General features: G+C 41.1%; 1 long non-coding RNA gene across 5 annotated transcripts; it reads right to left on the bottom strand.

The window, feature by feature from the left end:
• Window positions 1–810: 810 nt before the first annotated feature.
• On the bottom strand, window positions 811–15,668 carry LOC132526895 (uncharacterized). Of its 5 annotated transcripts, none has more exons than XR_009542752.1 (5): window positions 15,374–15,668; window positions 13,096–13,239; window positions 11,439–11,769; window positions 8,668–8,846; window positions 811–1,007 (listed from the first exon to the last, which is right to left on the bottom strand). It is a non-coding gene; the product is annotated as an uncharacterized LOC132526895 (long non-coding RNA). The 5 variants fall into 5 exon arrangements; XR_009542749.1 differs by lacking the exon at window positions 15,374–15,668 and adding an exon at window positions 15,014–15,170; XR_009542755.1 differs by lacking the exon at window positions 15,374–15,668 and adding an exon at window positions 14,945–14,992.
• Between the last annotated feature and the right edge of the window lie 4,512 nt (window positions 15,669–20,180).

The raw sequence follows: 20,180 nt of genomic DNA on the forward strand, positions 1-20,180 counted from the left end.
CTGAGCCTGCATGTCCGGAGCCTGTGCTCCGCAACGAGAGAGGCCACGACAGTGAGAGGCCCACATAACGCAAAAAAAAAAAAAAAAAAAAAATTCATAACAGGGCTTCCCTGGTGGCTCAGTGGTTGGGAGTCCGCCTGCCGATGCAGGGGACGCGGGTTCGTGCCCCGGTTCGGGAGGATCCCACGTGCCGCGGAGCGGCTGGGCCCGTGAGCCATGGCCGCTGAGCCTGCGCGTCCGGAGCCTGTGCTCCGTAACGGGGGAGGCCACAACAATGAGAGGCCCGCGTACGGCAAAACAAAACAAAAAAAAATCAGAACAGATATCCTCTTTTCATTTACTTCAAAAGAATAAAGAGGGCATCCCTGGTGGCTCAGTGGAGAGAGTCCACCTGCCGATGCAGGGGACGTGGGTTCGTGCCCCGGTCTGGGAAGATCCCACATGCCGCGGAGCGGCTGGGACCGTGAGCCATGGCCGCTGGGCCTGCGCGTCCTGAGCCTGTGCTCTGCAACGGGAGAGGCCGCAACAGTGAGAGGCCCGCGTACCGCAAAAAAAAGAATAAAGAGAATGAGCAGACGCCAAAGGGAGACTCCATTCGAACTCAGAGACCGTAGAATTAATAGCTGCCCTGCCTTAGTCATAGACCCTATTGGAAAATAACACATTATATTTCTTTCGCTTCCAAATTGTCGTACAGATGCTATTTAAATTTTTCAAAGATCAGTAGTTCTGTTTAAAATAAATGAAAGAAAAATAACATCTTAAATCAATCAGAGGGTATAATTTAGATGAAACCAGAGGATCCAAACCTGCGGTCATTAAGGCCAAGATGCTTTATTCAGGAGAAATACCAGTCACTGGCACAGCACTTCTTCCAGGGAGTCCCACTGAAGGCAGAGTGAAAAGTAAAACCACTGCCCCATTTCCACAGTTCCAATAAAATTTCAGGTATGGGGAGTGCGTACAGACCAAAGCCCTGGGAATAGCCTCCTCCTTGCAGCTACTTCCTGTAAATGGATAGGAAACCTTGAATTAAAGTTAACCAAATCACTGAGGAGATGGTACCTGGTAAAGAGCTGGTAGTCAATGAACTGTTCACTCAATGAATAGTTAACCATAGCATCGTTAGAATTTTTGAAGGCATATAAACGTTACCTTAGGTAATTTTTTAATTAAAAAAATAAAGCAAGCTCAAGTAGATCCATATTTGAAAGGTTTGGTAGTATTACAACATGATTCATCCTAGAACATTGTAAACAACAAGTGCTCTTGTATAAAGTATGATCCCACCAAAGGATGTTCTTCAAATATGAGAGATCACGAATAAAGCACTAGCCCAGTGCCCTGTGTTTATGATGTAGAGTAAAAGTTATCTTTTCCCTGTGGCCCTTTAAGGACACTATCACTCTTCCAGCAGCCCAAGTTGAAATCCTGACATCATCGCAGGGGACACGGGTTCGAGCCTTGGTCCGGGAAGATCCCACCTGCTGCAGAGCAAATAAACCCGTGCGCCACAACTACTGAGCCTGAGCTCTAGAGCCCACCAGCTACAAATACTGAGCCCGCATGCCACAACTAATGAAGCCTTCACACCTAGAGTCCGTGCTGTGCAACGAGAAGCCAGCGCACTGCAACGAAGAGTAGCCCCCGCTCGCCGCAGCTAGAGAAAGCCCCTGCGCAGCAACGAAGACCCAGCGCAGCCAAAAATAAAAATAAATAAATAAAAATTTAAAAAAGTATTTAGTGGAAAGGAGGAGACAAAGTCAAAGTTTAGAGATGTTGCAAAGGTAGAATCTATGACTTTGTGACTGACCCAATATAAGAAAAGCCTTTATCTTTTTAAATTTTTATTTATTTATTTATTCTTATTTTTGGCTGCGCTGGGTCTTCGTTGCTGCGCAGGGGCTTTCTCTAGCTGCGGCGAGCGGGGGCTACTCTTCGTTGCAGTGCGCTGGCTTCTCGTTGCACAGCACGGACTCTAGGTGTGAAGGCTTCATTAGTTGTGGCATGCGGGCTCAGTATTTGTAGCTGGTGGGCTCTAGAGCTCAGGCTCAGTAGTTGTGGCGCACGGGTTTATTTGCTCTGCAGCAGGTGGGATCTTCCCGGACCAAGGCTCGAACCCGTGTCCCCTGCATTGGCAGGCGGATTCTTAACCACTGTACCACCAAGGAAGTCCCTTCACTACTTAATGTTAATCCAATACATTCCATGTTCCAATTTCCCTACATAAAACGTAAGCTCCAATAAATGTGTACCAAAAAAAATAACATTTAATGAGCATTTACTGTCAGATACATGCATTATATTTATCTTTCATCTATTCTGTAAGATGGATACTATTGTTATACCCATTCTATGGATAAAGAAACTAAGGCTTATAATGGTTTAAAATTTAAACCCCAAGCCTATTTAAACTTTAAATAACTTGCCCAAGGTACCACCTGCTGTTCCTTGTTGCTGTACCTTTTTTTTTTTTCCCACTCATCCCTGTACTTAGAATATCCTTCGTTCGTCATCTTGCCTATTAAAGCCTTACTTCTCCTTCAAGCTCATATAGTGGCCTCATCCTATGAAATCCTTCTTGATCCCTCCAACTAGATAAAATCTTTCCCTCTTGTAAACCATCTAGCACTTCTTCCTTGGCCAAACCTCACATTATATTGTGGCCATGTTTGCACCTATTGAATCTCCGTTCTAACCTATATACTCCTTGAGGTCAGAAATGTTATCCATTTTTATACCTCCCACAGCACTTGACTTAGTCATGCTAAATAAATGTACTGAATAATTGAAATAATAGTGAAAGTGAAAGAGCTATCTATATTCAATATTTGTTCTAAAATATTAGTGGAGTTTACAGGTTCCTAATATGAAGCTGACTAAAAAATTAGTACTAGAGATTATCAAAGGAAGCAACAGGAATCCCAAGCTGATCAAAGAAGAGACTAATAAGAATCCAAATCGACTGTCTCTAGAAAAACTTTAACATTTTTTTAAAGTTTAAAATACTGCTATTTCTAAAGGTGATTTTGGTACCGTTAAGGCTGAAGTGCTCTTCTAGACTTATTCATTTAACAAACACGTATATAAGACTTTGTTTCAGGCACTGTTCCAAGGCCTTTGCAAATATTTACTCATTCAAATTTTATAACAACCTTGTGAAGTAGGTTCCATTATTATCATCCCTGTTTTACAGGTAGAGAAACTAAGAAGTTAAGTAACTTACCCAAAATCACACAGCTAGTAAGTGACAGGGAGAGTTCAAATTCAGGCATCCTTCTCCAGACAACTCACTTAACTGCTAGTTTATCCTGCCTCTTTTTTTTTTTTTTTTTTTTTAGTGCACAGTAATTCTTGAGTACTGTACAATAGACATTTTTAAAAATAATTTGGAGACTTTAAAAATCTTCCACTAGTTTAAAGGTTTTTTAAACATGATTTCAGACTTAAAAGTTGCAAGAATAGTACAAAGAATTCAACCAAATTTCCCAAATGTTAGTATCTTACTACACTGACTTTATCCTTTTCTCTTTCTTTCTCTCAATATTTAATTTTTTCTGATCTGTTTAAGAGTAAATTGCAGATGTAATAGCCCCTAAATACTTCAGTGTGTTTCCTAAAGTTAAGGAATTCTGTTACATAACCACAGAACAATGATCAAAATTAGGACCTTAACATTGATACGGCACTATTAGGGTTAGGACTTAATCTGTAGATCTTATTCCAATTTCACCAGTTGTTCCAATAAGGTCCTTTATTGCAAAAGAAAATTTAAGATCGTAATTTGCATGTCATTGTCCTGTCTTTCAGTTTTCTTTAATCTGTAACAGTTCCTGAGTCTGTGTCTCTTTCTGTCTCTTACATACCATAACTTGGACATTTCAGCAGAGTACAGGCCAGTTATGTTGTAAAATGTCCTTAAATGTCAGGTTGTCTGGTGTTTCCTGATGACTAGATTCAGGTTAGGTGCTTTTGCTCCCTCTAACACATTTAGTATACTGGATACTGTAACATCAATCTGAAATAATGGTAAAGTGAAAAAAAAATGAGGCTAGAAGAAGCACAGAGAGATGAGTGATGTCGATCATGAGTTTGGCAGAAACAGAACTTCTCAGGATTCCTCAACATCATATGTAGAGTCTCAACTATTTAAACAGGAATATTCTTGAAATAATAGTTTAAATTTTATTTTAAAGTCCCCTAACTGTACCTCTTCTTTGTTTGTTTCAGTTATATGTTCACTGAATCACTATGACCTGACACTTCATCTCCTGAGAAATAGCCACCAGAAAGTGGAACAACCGTTGCCTATGATTCTTGGGTGGGATGAAGCCCTCAGTGAATGGTCATTGAGTTTTGTGGTTCAAAAATAAAATCCTTGGGCTTCCCTGGTGGCGCAGTGGTTGAGAGTCCGCCTGCCGATGCAGGGGACGCGGGTTCGTGCCCCGGTCTGGGAAGGTCCCACATGCCGCAGAGCGGCTGGGCCCGTGAGCCATGGCCGCTGAGCCTGCACGTCCAGAGCCTGTGCTCCGCAAGGGGAGAGGCCACAACAGTGAGAGGCCCGTGTACCGCAAAAAAAAAAAAAAAAAAAAAAAAATTGTTTGTCTAAGTTCACAGGCATAACAAATACATATTTCTTTAAAATTAATAATTTGAAGGCTTTTGCTTGAAGTTGTACACTAGGTTTTAAATTAACATTAAGCATTCTAACAATAAGAAATTGAAGGTCTCAGTTCATAATTGACTTTTTAACTGCTTCATAGAATACACAGAGAAATTGCCAAAGCCCATATCATCAACGTAAAAGTAGAATTATATAAAAGGTTCATGCAGGTGAGCACTTAAATTTAGATTTATGCATATAATTTACTTATTTTAGATGGGAGACTTTAATGCAAGGCTTCTTTTTCAATAAGGTATGAAAGAAAATCCAAACTGACAAGTCTCTTGAATTATCAAGTAATTTGAGAATAAGAATGTCTTCAATGTAATTCACTTTACAGTTCTGGAATTGCAGTTGCGGTACTGGCATGAGGATAGACATAGAGATCATGGAATAGAATTGAAAGCCCAGATACCTGTAACCAACTGATTCTCAACAAGTGTGCCAAGGCAATTCAATAGGGAAAGAACAGTCTTCAACAAATGGTTCTGGGACAACGTATCCACATGCAAAAGAATGAAGTTGGATCCCTAACTCACGCCATATACAAAAATTAACTCAAAATGGATCAAAGACCTAAACGTAAGAACTAAAATCATAAAATGACTAGAAAAAACCGTAGGCCTTAATTTTCATGACCTTGGATTGGGCAACAATTTCTTTAAAAAAAAAATACAAGCACAAGTAAAAAAAGAAAAAAATAGATAAATTGGATGTCATCAAAATTGAAAACTTTTGTGCTTTAAAGTTCCCTGTCAAGAAAGTGAGGGGAAAAAAACCCCACAGAATGAAAGAAAATATTTGCAAATTATGTATCAGATAAGAGTCTAACATCCAGAATATATCAATATAAAAACTCTTAAACTGCAATAATGAAAAGAAAAATAACCCAATTTAAAAATGGGCAAAGGATTTGTAGACATACCTTGGAAGAAGCTATACAAATGGCCAACAGACACATGAAAAACTGCTCAATATCATTAGTCATTAGGGAAATGTAAATCAAAGCACAATGAGATATCACTTCACATCTGCAAGGATGCAATAATAAAAAAAGATGGACAATAACAAGTGTCGACCAGGAGGTGCAGAAACTGGAACACTTCTACATTGCTGGTGAGAACGTAGAGTGATACTGCTACTTTGGAAAACAGTTTGATGGGTCCTCAAAATGTTAAACATAGGGCTTCCCTGGTGGCGCAGTGGTTGAGAGTCCGCCTGCCGATGCAGAGGACACGGGTTCATGTCCCGGTCCGGGAAGATCCCACATGCCATGGAGGGGCTAGGCCCCTGAGCCATGGCCGCTGAGCCTGCGCGTCCAGAGCCTGTGCTCCACAACGGGAGAGGCCACAACAGTGAGAGGCCCGCGTACCGCAAAAAACAAACAAAATGTTAAACATAGAGTCACCATATGACCCAGCAATTTTACTCCTAAGCACTTGAAAACATAGGGCCACACAAAAACTCATACAATAATGTTCACAGCAGCATTATTCACAATAGCTCAAGATGGAAACAACCTAATCCATTAACTGACGATCTGACAAGCAAAATGTGCTATGTCCAATTCATGGAATATGATTTAACCATAAAAAGGAATAAAGTATTGACACATGCTATGAGATGAATGAACCTTGAAAACTTCATGCTGTTTTTTGTTTTGTTTTGATTTGTTTTTTCATGCAAAGGTAAAGAAGCCAGACTCAAAGACCACATATTGTATGGTTCCATTTGTATGAAATCTCCAGAATAAGCAAATCTACAGAGAAAGCAGAAGCCAGGGACTGGAGAATGGGGGACTGGAGGATGACTGGTAACGGGCATGGGGTTTCTTTGGGGAATGATTAAAATATTCTGGGATTAGACAGTGATGATGGTTGCACACTCTGTAAATACCCTTAATTGTACACTTTAAAGGAGTGAATTTTATGGTATGCAAATTATATCTCAATTAAAATAAACAGAAACAGGAAACATAACTGTGCCTTTGAATTGTTTACTAGTGTAGAAATGAAGGCACAGAGAATTAGCAAAATTGCCCAAAGTTAGCAGTGGAACCTGCATTCTGATTTGCAAATCTGTGTATTCTAATCTACTGTTCACTGTGACTAGCGGGGTCTAACCCAACTCTCGTGTTGAAACTGTCACCTGGTTTCCGGTTAATTACTGAAATTTGATGACAAATCTGGCAGGAAACATTTCCTTACCTACTCACTCTGTAAAATGCAGTGGCTTGATATCTAAATCTACCTCTGTATTATGTTTATTTAGGATCAAATTTTAAATCAGTACACGGTGACTGAAAACCTTGCACATGCCCAGTCCCATGCATGTTTCTGGAAATGCAGAACTCAAGGTCAGAAAGTCAGGGAATTAGAGATATAGATTGAGAAATCAAGTGTCTGGTGGTGCTGGTTTAAGTCCTAAGATGGGAGGAAATTGCTGGGGAAGAGCAAGCAGAGAAGAGAGGAACTAGAACGGAACCCAGGGAACAGATGTTTCAGAGCCGTCAGAGATCAGCCTGCCAGTGACAGGCACTGATAAGAAGTGGTTAGTGAATGATAGAGGCAGGAGAAAGATACCCTACCTGATAGGAAACCTTGTATCTTATCACATTACATTGTTATTATCTGTTTACATGACTGTCTCCCTTGCTGTTCCCTGAGCTCCTTGGGTTTCTGCCTCCCTCTACTGCAGAAAAGTATTTCAATAAGTCACCAAGACCCTCCAAATTGTCAGACTCCATGGACTTTCACCACTCCTTCTTACTTTATCACTGTATTGTATTTGATACTGTAAACAGACCATTACCTTATTTTTTCTTAAAATGTGGGCATAAAAATGGTGCTCCTCTCCTGGGGGCCCAGAATGGGCGGCTCCTTGGACATAAGGCTGAGTCGGTGCTGCAAAGAACCCTCCTTGGACATGTGCCATTCACCTCTCCCGAGCCCCTCACCCTCCCAACTCCACCGTCTCCACTGCAGCACGAAGATCAGTCAGAGTTCTTTGTGATGCTGCCCCAATGAAGCTCTACCCAGGGGATCCCACCACAGGAAACAGTTAGACCCAGACGTCCATAGAACAGAATGGTAAGAGTAGAGTCCTGGCTTCATCCAAACACACTGCTTTGTACAAGCTTCGTGACCCCTCTCCTGGTCCTATCCCCTTTGCAGGAGCCTCTTCCTCCGTTGACTGTCTAAACTGGCATGCTTCCTCCCTAGTCTCATGGTGCCAACCCCAATCTCTATATAAACAACTTATCAATTTACATTTCTCTTCCAGAACTGCTCCTGAGGTCCAACACCATATATCCATCTTGTCCTTAAGAAACCTCTCAAATTCAACATGCCAAGAAAAGGAACTCTTTCTCCCAAGACATGTTTTTCCTACATTTCTATTATCATGTACCCTTTAACCCAACCTGCAATCTAGGAATCATCCTATCTCTTTCCCTCTCCCAAAACCGACTGATAAGGTAATCCTATCCACTCTACCTCCATAAGATATCTTAGATCCAACAGCATTCTCATTAGTGTGCCGCATGTTACAGCCTAATCACTTCTTCCGTAAACTGCTGCCATTAACTCCCTACCTCCCATCATGCCTTTACCCCATACAAGCCTCCAATTCACTGAAAGAGTGATCTTTCGAAAACACAAAACTGAATATTTAATTTACTAAATGAAAAAGTTTCAATAACCTATACCATGGTTCCCACACTATGCACAAGTCACCCTTGGGCACCACAGTGAACTCAGGTTTGCTATAGGCTATTTAATTTTTTTGAGGGAAACGCAGCAACATCTATCAGACACCACACGAACTACCACTATTATGGCATTTGGAACTAACTACGTAATGAATGGAACTGTTATTTCTCTTGGCCTAGGGTACCATGAAAAAATTAGAGAGACACTAAGGGTGCAGTGAACTGAGAAAGTCTGGGTACCTATGACCTACCAAATATTTTCAAACCCTCTAGCATGACATAAACTGGTACCCACCTCTCCAGCTTCATCTCTCTCATCACGCCTTGTCTTCTTCCCTAGTCCTACTCTTCAATCCAGCAGACAAACTTGCATCTCTCCAGACATGTCCTTTCTGCCACCCTGAGTGGTCAGACTCTGGCTGTAACAGAGTAGAGACATGGCCTACCCAGGGTTTAGGGGTGAGACCGGATACCCTTAAGAGAACACAAGATGAAGTAAACAAACCAAGGAAGTCACTCCACAGCCCCTACACTGGGTGGATTCTGTATGAGTTGGATAATCTGAAGTTAAAAAAAAAACTGGTTGACTATTCTTCAGAATTTCCCATGTATTTGTCAGGCCAAGGAAAGGGGAGAGACCAGCCCCGTGGTCCTCATCTTCTCCCCCTTTTCTATAGAGGTCTGTATTTTTCTAGGGCAGAAGGCAAAGAGGCAACCAACAAAGCAACCGTAAGACTGTCTTTGTTAATGGCTGTAATCCCTGAAAAGGGGCCTAGCACCTGAGTTATATAAATGACTGCTCTTTTCTCTGTGCCCCACTTTATCTCATTTTATCATAGCACCTCTAATATTTTTGCACTTACCTGTTCACCTGTCTTCTCCGCTTGACTATAAACTTGTGGAGGGCCAAGACTATGCCTGATTTGGTTCTGTATTCTCCTCACCTAGCAGAGGGCCTGATACATAGCAAGTGATGAATGGATAGTTGATGAATAAATTTCAAAGAGGGTGTGGGTGAGCCCCACAAGAAGCTCAAGCAAGTTAGAAAATAAAGTGTCCATTAGACTAAAAAGTCCAAAAGTCACTGATGATAGCAGTTAAAGATGTTTCTAGAGAGGGACAGGGACAAACTGGTTTGCACATGCTGAGGTGCAAACTAGGAGACGTGGCAGTGCTTACCAAGTAAAAACCACTCCCGCATTTCCTCCTTGCTATACAGAACTTCAGTTTTCTTTAGGCATCGAGAAGATTCCCTTTGATGTGGAAACACGGGCCCAGTTCCTAAACTATATCAAAATTCTGACTGATGAGATGTAAGAGGAAATCCTTTGGTGGGGTGTTTTTGGAAAATACTTTACCTCCTCTACAAGGCTAAGGCTGATGAAGAATAAACTTTCTGCCTGCCTTCCCACCTTTGCACCCACGGTGAAGATGTGATACTTGAAGTGTAGCAGCCATTCTACAACCATGAGGTAAAGGTCAAGTGAATTTCAGAGCTATGACATCACTGAACCGCTGAGAAAATATTAGCAACTCTTTACCCACGGACTTCTTGTCACGTTAAAAACAAAAACAACAACAACAAAAAACAACCTTCTGTTTCAGCTGGGTTTTCTATTACATTCTAATTTATACAGGAAGAAAGAAAAGAGAGACAAGTGAGTATAGACCCCTCTTTTTAATAAACATAGTACAAATAATACAGATTAGCAGCTAAAAGACAGTTTATTTCAGTTGTCTTTGGAAATGAGGCTGGAAATGCAAGTGTAATGAGGGTACAGGGGCCTCTACTGCCAGAGAAGAGACTTGGACTGTAATTCTGTTGGCATTAGGGAGTCATAAAAGGTTTCTGAGTAAAGTTTTAGGACTTCCAGAAGGTTACTTTGGCATAATGAGCAGGAGCCATATGTGCCCAAAGAGTAATGCGTCTCACGGCACTTGCATTTGACATGATTGTATTGGCGTCGCCCACCAATGCATACGGCAGGAGTTCATACCATGTGGGAACGCCCCTCGCTCAGCTCACACATGAGTAAGCGAAACAATAACCATGCTGCTTCCCCATGCTTGTTGGCCTAATACTAACAAACATAAAGTCTCAAAGCAAATGAAATATTACATCATTTCAGTGCTGCCATACTATGAATAGTCCCTGGGAAAGTTACAAGCAAACAAAACTTCTGTTAGTGAAAAGTAGCAACGGTAGAAATATACATTGTATGAACTCCTGCCATGTAGAATGAGAACACGAGACCACATATATACTTCCAAAATACCAATTCCTGATAATCTGCACAAAAAAATTAGACGTGCCAAAGTAACATCTTGCATGCTAGGCCTGAGACTGATTTTTCAAAAGTGTTTCTATAATGGTGTGGAAGGTTTTTAATTTACTTCCTTTTAAAAGCATTTTTAATGATTAGATCATATAAGAATAAATGCTCTTATGCTTATTCATAGTTTCAAACATGTTTCTCTCTTCTCACTAAATGTACTCAGAAAACAAATAAGCTTACAACAGAGAAACACCAAACTAGGGAAATCTCTGTGATGTGAACATCATATAACAAACACAGTAGAGGAAAAATACTAAGGAATGGTGTTTACTTTGTCATCATATATGTGAACAACATCCTACAAAGATTATTACTAAGAAAAAGAAAAGTGTCATTGTTTGTTTTTTGCACTAGGAATTGATGTTAGAAATTTTTTAAAAATAAATTTATTTATTTATTTTTGGCTGTGTTGGGTCTTTGCTGCTGCGCTACGCACAGGCTTTCTCTAGTTGCACGAGCGGGGGCTACTCCTCGTTGTGGTGCGCGGGCTTCTCACTGCAGTGGCTTCTCTTGTTGCGGAGCCCAGGCTCTAGCCCAGGCTCTACTTCAGTAGCTGTCGCACACGGGCTTAGTTGCTCTGCAGCATGTGGGATCTTCCCGGACCAGGGATCAAACCCGTGCCCCCTGCATTGGCAGGCAGATTCTTAACCACTGCACCACCAGGGAAGTTCCAAAGATTTTTAAATAAATTATAACAATCTTTTTTTCAATACATTTATTTATTACTTACTTATTTTTGTCTGCGTTGGGTCTTTGTTGCTCCTCGCGGGCTTTCTTTTTTTGTTGTTTTAGTTGCAGCGAGCAGGGGCTACTCTTCATTGCCGTGCGCAGGCCTCTCATTGCGGTGGCTTCTCTCGTGGTGGAGCATGGACTCTAGGTGCACGGGCTTCAGTAGTTGTGACTCGCGGGTTCTAGAGCGCAGGCTCAGTAGTTGTGGCACACGGGCTTAGTTGCTACGCGGCATGTGGGATCTTCCCGGACCAGGGCTCAAATCCGTGTCCCCTGCATTGGCAGGCGGATTCTTAACCGCTGCACCACCAGGGAAGTCCAATTATAATAATCTTATGATAAAGTACAAACAACAAAAAGGTTAACATTCTGCCATAGGTGGCTCTGATCTTTTTATAAAGAATTGATACCCCCTTTGGATTCCTTCCTATTCCCCTCCTTCCTTTTCTCCAAAAGGAAATCACTTTTGAAGTCAATATGTATCCTTCCTGGTAATAGCACTATACTTTTACTTCACATGTGTATATCCGTATCCTTTACTTACATGATTATTCATGTGTAAATTATTAAATTCTTTATATGCTATTCACACATTCTGAATATTAATCCTTTGTCAAGTTCATGTCTTGGAAATATTGTCTCCATTTGTCCTTTTATGATGTCTTTTGTCATATATATATGATTTATTTTAACATAATTCAATTTATCCTTTCCTCTATAGATTGTGCATTTTAATGTTTTAAGAAATCCTTCCCTACACCAAGGTCATAAGGATATTCTCCTGTATTTCCTTCCAATATTTTTAAAGTTTTGTTTTTCTTATTTAGGTTTTTGGTCTATCTGAAATTTAATTTGTGTGTAGAGTAAGGTAGGGATCTAATTTTATTTTTGTCCATATGAATGTTTGTTTTTAAATGAGAAAAAATAAAGAAGGAATTAATCCCTCCTTACAAACTGTAAACTCTTCAACATCAGATACCATGTCTGATTTATACCCTTCTCCCCAATACACTGCCTCGATGGGCTTTGAACATTACTAGTACTATATATCTAGATATCTAAATATATGATACTTTTTTCTAGCCCCACTTGCTTATATACAAAGTTGTCCATCTAAAATAAACTAAGTTGTGACTTAATTTATCTCCTTTGAGCAGGAAATAACATCTTAATAGTATTAACTTGGTATTAAGTACTGAATCATTCCAATTAAAATGAAGGGTAATAATAACTTTCTAACTTTGCCTATTTTTAGAAATCTTGTCTGGAAAAAAGAAAATCTACCTACCCTTCCAGTAAGACTCATTTTATTTGTTCATCTACCAGGAGAAAAGCATAACAAAGCAGCAGGAGCCTGGATTAAAACCTATTTTTAAAAGACATAAAGTCAACTATTTGAGTCAGAGAAAAACACATGCAAAACTCAATTTGATAAACATATCATGAGGATAGCAATTCACAGATTTAGGCTCTTAATAAGGCCTAGTTCCATTGGTTTAGTTCTTGCAAGACCTACTTCCTTTCTCCTTTCTTTCATAAAGAAATAGTCTGAAAGTAAGATATGAACATAACCTAACTTTAATCAAAGCAATAAATGAAAACCAAGGAAGGTAATTTTAAAAAAGAACCATTCTAAGATTCTTTCAAAGAATACTAACCTGAGACATTTTTTAAAAGATTCTCCTTGTAAGAGTTTGACATCTTTTCAAATAATTCCAAGAGCATTAGAATCACATACGGGAGGAGCACTTGTATTTTCTTCTGGAGGATATGGTTCTGACAGACCTCTAGAGGAGGTGAAACTGGCCAGAAGATTTGGGAATAAAGTGAAGTGTAGTTGGTACTAAATATACTGGGAAGCAAAATCAGTTTATTTTCAAATATTGTACGGAGACTAACCTTTCTACCATGACTAAAAGACGAACTCAGGTCAGAAAATGATGTCACTGCTTTAAGATTCGTATTGACTGAAGCTCTTCACTTGAAATAGCTTCTATCAGCTGGTTCTTTAACAGAACCAAGGCAAATTCTGCCCAATTCCCCCTTAGCCCCCCCCCAAAAAAAAGCAAAAACAAACCCCGACACTCTCTACTACTAAGATAGAGCACAATCAGGAAATATCACCTTCTGCTCTTTTAACGTAGCAACATATTTCCCACTGTTTCACTGAAGAGCGCTTAGAGACCTTGAACCTCAAAATCATAATGCGTCTAGAGAAACTATCCGAGAACCACAATTGGGGGGTGTTATGTATTCAAAAGCATCGGTCTCTTTTGAAAGAGTTCACCCTCTTTTTTTTTAAAGGATCAAAGTCAACTATGAGTGTAAAAGAAAAAGTCATTTTCAAAAAAGTCTGGCCTTAAAAACATAAGTATCTTAGTGCTTGGGGTTCCCTCTGCTCAAAAGAAAACAAGAAAAAGTGATTAATATTGCTGTCTTCTCTGCACGCTTCTCTTAAAATGGTCTTTAGAAGTCCCTTGGGAAAATGAGATCCACCTATCCGAAGTATGCCACGCTCACGATCACTGCAAAAACGATATTCTAAGCTTAAAATATATAAAAAGGTATTCACTTCTGCGTAAGCCCTGAGCCGCCTCCTGGGCGGTGACGCCTGGCTGGTGGGACGGCGCCGCGCGAGTCCGGGCGCAGAGCCTCGGGGAACGAGGGCGCAGGGCGAGCGTACGGCTAATTAAAGGAGCTGTTTGGGTTCTAAATAAAACCTGTCTCTACCAAACCCACTCACTACCTAGCCTCACCGTCCCTACCACCCCCGCTCCCCGACACGCAGAAAACATCAAGTGAGACGGGCGGGGGAGCGCGAGCCCAGAAAGGGAACTGAGAAGAGAAGCGCCTGTGACACAAAATGGAGAAGGAGGAACCGAGAGGGGAAAGGAAAGAAGGAAAAGCGGGGAAAGGAGATTGTTAATCAGAAAAGCAAAGGGGCGATGGGGTAGAGATTACAGGGAGGAGAGCCGAGGAGAGGGGCGTTGAAGGACTAGAAACACGAAGTAGACGAAGTAAGAGACAGAGGAAAGAAAGACGTCCTAGAGGCCGAGGCTCCATTTTCAGCAGCGCCATTTCGCTTTTCCTTTCGCCGCGTTTTGTTTGGTTTTGTTTGCAGCCGGTGGACGGGCGCCAGCGCAATTCTGCAGCTTCAGCAGCTTTGGTCCGACAGATGGGGAGGGACGCAGGGCCCGGGCGCTGGCGCGGCCCCCTCCCCGTCCTGGACGTTCCGCGCATCTCCCGCCCGCGCTGCTCCTGGCGGCAAGGCGGCCCCCCCCTCGGTCCCCGGCCCGTAGGGGAGACGGCCCCGGGGCCCGCGGCGACACCCCCGGGGCAGGCACATAGAGCCCTCCAATTCGCCCGCGGCGTTGGTGGTGGGCGCGTGCCGCAAAGGGATGGAGGAACCGAGAAGCGTCGAGGAAAGAAAACGAAAAAGACAAACTGTACCCGAGGGGAGGAGGGGAGGGCGCACGCTGGGCGGGGGAGGGAGGCCCGAAAATAGACCTTTCCCGGGTAACCGGGGGCCCGGCCCGCCTTCGGCCGCGGGGTGAGCGGCCCGCAGAACACCTCCACCTGCGCCCGGCGGCGGGAGTGGCGCGGCTCCGTTCGCGCACTCGCGCCCGGGCTGCGTCCCCGGCCAACCCGGAGCCCTGCTACCCGAAGCGGCGCCGGGCCCAGGCCTCCAGGCCTCTCCTGGGCGCAGCCGGAAGAACGGCCAAGGTCGGGCTCGGCCGGGAACCTCAGGCGGGCCCGGAGGGAAAGACGGGCCAGCGCCAGCCTCGGGGCGCCCGTCTGAGAGGCGGCACGGGACGCCGGTCTGCGGGGTGCGAGTCCCAGGGATTTACGGTGCGGGCGGTGCCTCGAAGCTCCTTCGGGGTTAAATTCTGGAGCAATGGGAGGCGGTTCAGTAAACAGAAAATCAGGTTTTCTCACCCCCGACCCTCAACTGATGGTTTCCGTCGACTGAGTGTCCGTTGTAAGAGTGTCCAACGCGCCCTGGGTACATTTACTTCGTACTCCTCTCCTTTTTTTCTTCACTTGCACTTGACATTGTCTTTCGCTCAAAGTGACGTCCTTGCCGGCGCTAGAGGAGCCCCCGGCTCCCCGGCGCCCGCACCCCACCGCTAGGTCCACGGCACTCGCCGCCCCCGAGCCTCTAGGGACGAGTCGGGGGGAGACGCCGGGCAGGAAGTCCGTGCGTCGGGGGCTGCGGCCGGTCTCGGCCCAGCTCCCCGCGCGGACCCGTGCAAGGGCGGCCGCGGCCAAGGAGGCACAGCGGCCAGACCCGCCGTCGGGTTCCGCGCCGTGCTGCGCGGCGAGCCAGCACAGCCGCCTCCTGCCTCCAGGGCCCTCCTTCCTTCCCGGTGCAGAGATGTGGTGGCTTGAGGCTGGAAGCCAGGGCTTCTACAGGCCGGTGCAGCGGAGCCCGTAAAGGTGTGGAGTTGGGATCACCGCAGTGGTAACTGAACCCCGCAATGTCCCGGGGCGTTTCGGTCAGCGCTTCCTTGGCTTTGCACCTAGAAAAGAAACGTCTTCAGTCCTGTGCGCCCCGGCTCACTGCGTCCTCCTTTCGTGGTCAACTCTAACAACACAGCACTGTGCGTGCCACCGGCCCCTAGAGTGCTCGGATAACTCAGACCCCGCAGTAAATCAGACGCGCCACCCAAACTTGGCGCCTTCGAAAATCTTTCGGTGCGGGCGGCGGGGTCCTGGAATCCACTCGCTCCGCCACCACGCACGCGCAGGCCCACCTGCCGCTCTGCCTTGGACCTCGTAACTCGGCTCTTCTATCGCCACTACTACATTAATCGGCCTTTAAATTTTGAAATAACATTTAGGTTATTTCCAACAGTTGCTCCTTTATATAAATAGTTTTTCAGATTACAGATTTCCACAAGGAAAACATGTCTTTCTCAAACGGGGGGGGCGGGGGGGGTAACCACCCAGTTTCTTGTATTCTTCAGTTAGAAAAGTTGCATTAAAATGCAGATTTCGAATTACTTCAGGGTTAAACTCTTTTCCCAAAGAGAAAGCTCGATGGCTAACCTCAAACTTTAATCTTGACATCTTTAGTTATGGTGATCTCCTTGCTTTTTGTGATTTTGAAACACAAGGAGATCGATGCTAAAGTCAAAAATTCAAATTCAGAGGGCTGTCTATGATGGTTTTAGAATATTCCACAAAATTAAGAAGTAAAGAATATTAACAAGCTATAAGGCCTAGTTCACAAATAACACTGCAGCTTCGGTTCTGAAACAGATAAAAAGGACCGCAGGAGATTTTAAAAATTAAAGTATTCACAGTCTGGTATAGACATCTGTCATTTGACAATATATGAAATTTAAATTGAGCATTGTCCATAAGTCTCATGCTTATATTATGTTTCTTGGATTTACTCAAGTTTTTTGTGCTTCCCTCTTTTGTGGGAAAGCTTACATATAATGCACTATGTTTCTTTTAATTTAATCATAATTTTTCTCTTTTTAAGTGCAAACTCAAAAGCCCTTTAGAAAAGGATATTTTATGACAAATACAAGGGCAAATAAAACTTAAAATAAGTAACTTTCTCATCTCTCAAGGATCACTTTCTTCAGAAATAAAAGTTGGAAGTTGTAGTTTGGCAGGTACTCTATCCACTCTTAAATCTAGCCTCTGAATGCAACTGATTAGGTATTAAGGCCTACTTTTTTTTTTTAACATTGCAAAGCATTTATTAAACTCTTAAGAGAAACTTGGGTTTCTTTTCCTAAGTCCATGAACTGATTAATTTTCAGTGTAGAATAAAGATCACTGTGTTAAGGTACCCCACTTCCAGCATTTCATGTGTTAAATAGTGCAAAGCAGTATGCAATTCAGAAAGAAAAGCATCTCTGTTTGACAGATTTACCCTGTAAAAGAAGGCATACAACCACTGTCTTAGAATTAAAAGAAGAGGCAAATTTTAAGTAGAACTCTTATGTTTGATTCAAAATCCATTTAGAAAGATAGTTAATTACCTTCAGAGCAAATTTTTGGCAAGATAGTTCTTAGGAATGCAAAAAACTAAATCAGAAATGTCCAATATATGGTAGTCAACTTATACAATTTTTACAAAACTACATTATTATTTTTAACGTTACCTATTCATCTCTTTGTCTTTCAAAATCTTAATATTGGTAATTTATTGAAGACTTTTAAGGCACTTCTTTATGTTTAGAGTTGCCTGCTGTGTTACATCATAAGTCATAATTGCTTCAACCCACTGAAATAAGTGTATTTAAAATGTTCCTTATTTGTTTTATGAATGCCTCAAGTTTTCAAGTATCTGCAGTTTTTACATTTTGAGGTACATTTTTTTAGTGCTAGAATTGTTATATGTTAGCACATGGAATACATTCAAGTATTTCATTCTATTAGGATAAAAATGTAAATGCCTAAAATAAGGTATGTACAATCACAGGAAGCAGCAAAGCAAATAACCTCATTTTTCTATAATTCTATTGTCATTTTAAGAACATTCAATTAAAAACATAAAGTAAGTTATTTGCTAAGACCTTATTTTTGTAGTAGAATATCAAAAAGTTTGCTAAGACCTTATTTTTGTACTAAAATATTAAAAAGTAATACAGTTTATATTCTCTAGCAATCCCTTCCCAATCCATTGCTTTATTAACTACTCTTCTGATTATGTCTACTGGATACCAAGCATGATCACACACTTAGATAATGAAATGAAATGAAATTTTAAAATTTCCCTTTTAAAAGTCTGATATTGTTTCTTAATTGTTTTATGAGAAATAGATACAGTTAAAAGATTTTAACAATTTTAAACCTAAAATTAAGATAAACACTTGCACTCATTTATCAAATATACAGAATTTATTGAAGTCCAAGGTCATCTGAGCAATGACTGTGTTAAAAATAAATACTGAAATACAGGAAGTTCAAAAGTTATAATTCTTTACATTAACTGGGAATTTAAGAAGAGTGTTCTTTTTATTTAATATGTCTTGCTTTAGCAGGGCTGTATATGATACAGAATATCCTAAGAAAAGTGTGTGTAGTGTTGGTGGTGGTTGGAAGGCTGGTGGTGGGAGTTATTGAGGTAATCTTACTGCTTTTTTTAAATCTACATTTGTTTGAAAACATTTTTGTTTTCAGCTAAATATTTGGCAATGGGTTCAATGCCTCAGAAAATTTCTCAGATAATTATAAAGACCTAAAAATAACAGAGTAAGAGAATGTTGATCAGCTAAAATGCTATAGTTTTCATGTCACAAATAAAAATTGTATGTAAGCCATTGATCTTAAGTGGTATTAATGAAAATTCTACAAATAATACAGAAAAGTTGCATAGTTGTGTTACTGAATTAAAAATTATTACTACAATAAATGGAATATTTTATAAAAGTCAGTGATCTTCTCAGTGGTTTTAACACATTTTAATATATTGTTTTAAATTCTTCACTTTATTATAGTACAAGTCTTCTGAATAGAATTGTTTTTAAACATATAGAATACCCAGCTGATTTCATACATTGGGAATAATAAGAAACTACTAGAATTCTTGGTTACTAACAATGATAAATGCAATGATAACAGAATTTCATAAATCAATTATATGCTCCATTTGAAGATTACAAAACATAATTAACTTACTTGACATTAACACAAACAATGTTTTGTTTCTTCACAGAACAGGCTATGAGCTGTTTTCAATTATTTCAATGAAATGCTGTCCTCTAAAATTAACAAATGAATGAACATTTGCATACTGTACATTGTACTGTAGACAATTTAGAGTGGGGCTACCCAATTGTTTTTCTAATGATATTTTGCCTCTTACATAATTTATTTTCCACTGAGGAACTAGTGATTACCTAATTATTTTTTTAACTAACTAACTTGGTGAAAAAAACCTCCTAAAGTAAGGTATTATTCTTATGAACACCGTGAAATAAAATTAATCATTTGAAATGGCATCTAGAGATTGTGATTTTGCATAAAAGAGTTATGTGTACCTTGTGCCATGCTCTCCCTTACAAGAACGAAGGAAAAATAGAAACACATATATAAATGATTAAAAACAGTTTCTGGTTATATAAAACAAAGGAGAGTTTTATGCGAAGAAGGGGTTTGTGCAGAATTCCTGCCTGCCTTAGTCACAGGTGGAGTAGGCAACTTGCTACTTGGTACAATTTCAAGGGCAATTGCAAGGAGTGTATCCTCCCTAAATATTTCCATTACCCTTTATTGATGCCTTCAAATTTTTAGCTTAAATGTTAGAACGTCGGTAAAATTCAAGTACTACTGAGAAAACTCACATTCTCAGCTGTTATCAGTAATTTATACCTTTGAATGCGTGTCAGAGCTAATGTTGGTGGAAGGAAGAGAAAGTTTCATGACATTGAGTAATTAATATGAATGGAGAGAACTTGAGGAGGTGGAAGGGGCAGAGAGAGGGCTAAGGATGGGAAATTGTTGAGGAACAGAGACAAACTTTTTTGTGCACAACTTTGCCTGGTCAAAAGTAACTGACGTGATAAAGACCCATTTAAAATGAGTAATTAATGATCTATAATCCATTTTATACCATTCCTTATATCTAAGCAATTAAGTTATCAGTGTAAGGTATAATGCGCAAAAAATGAATTAATTAGAGACTTCAGGTGCAAACGACTTGAATGTAAAATGCTCAGATCATTAAAGTCATGTGTGTAAAATAGAAAGTGAAATATTGGTTGGATTATGTATTTGACAA

Source organism: Lagenorhynchus albirostris, chromosome 1, assembly GCF_949774975.1.
Source record: "Lagenorhynchus albirostris chromosome 1, mLagAlb1.1, whole genome shotgun sequence".
NCBI lineage: Eukaryota > Metazoa > Chordata > Mammalia > Artiodactyla > Delphinidae > Lagenorhynchus > Lagenorhynchus albirostris.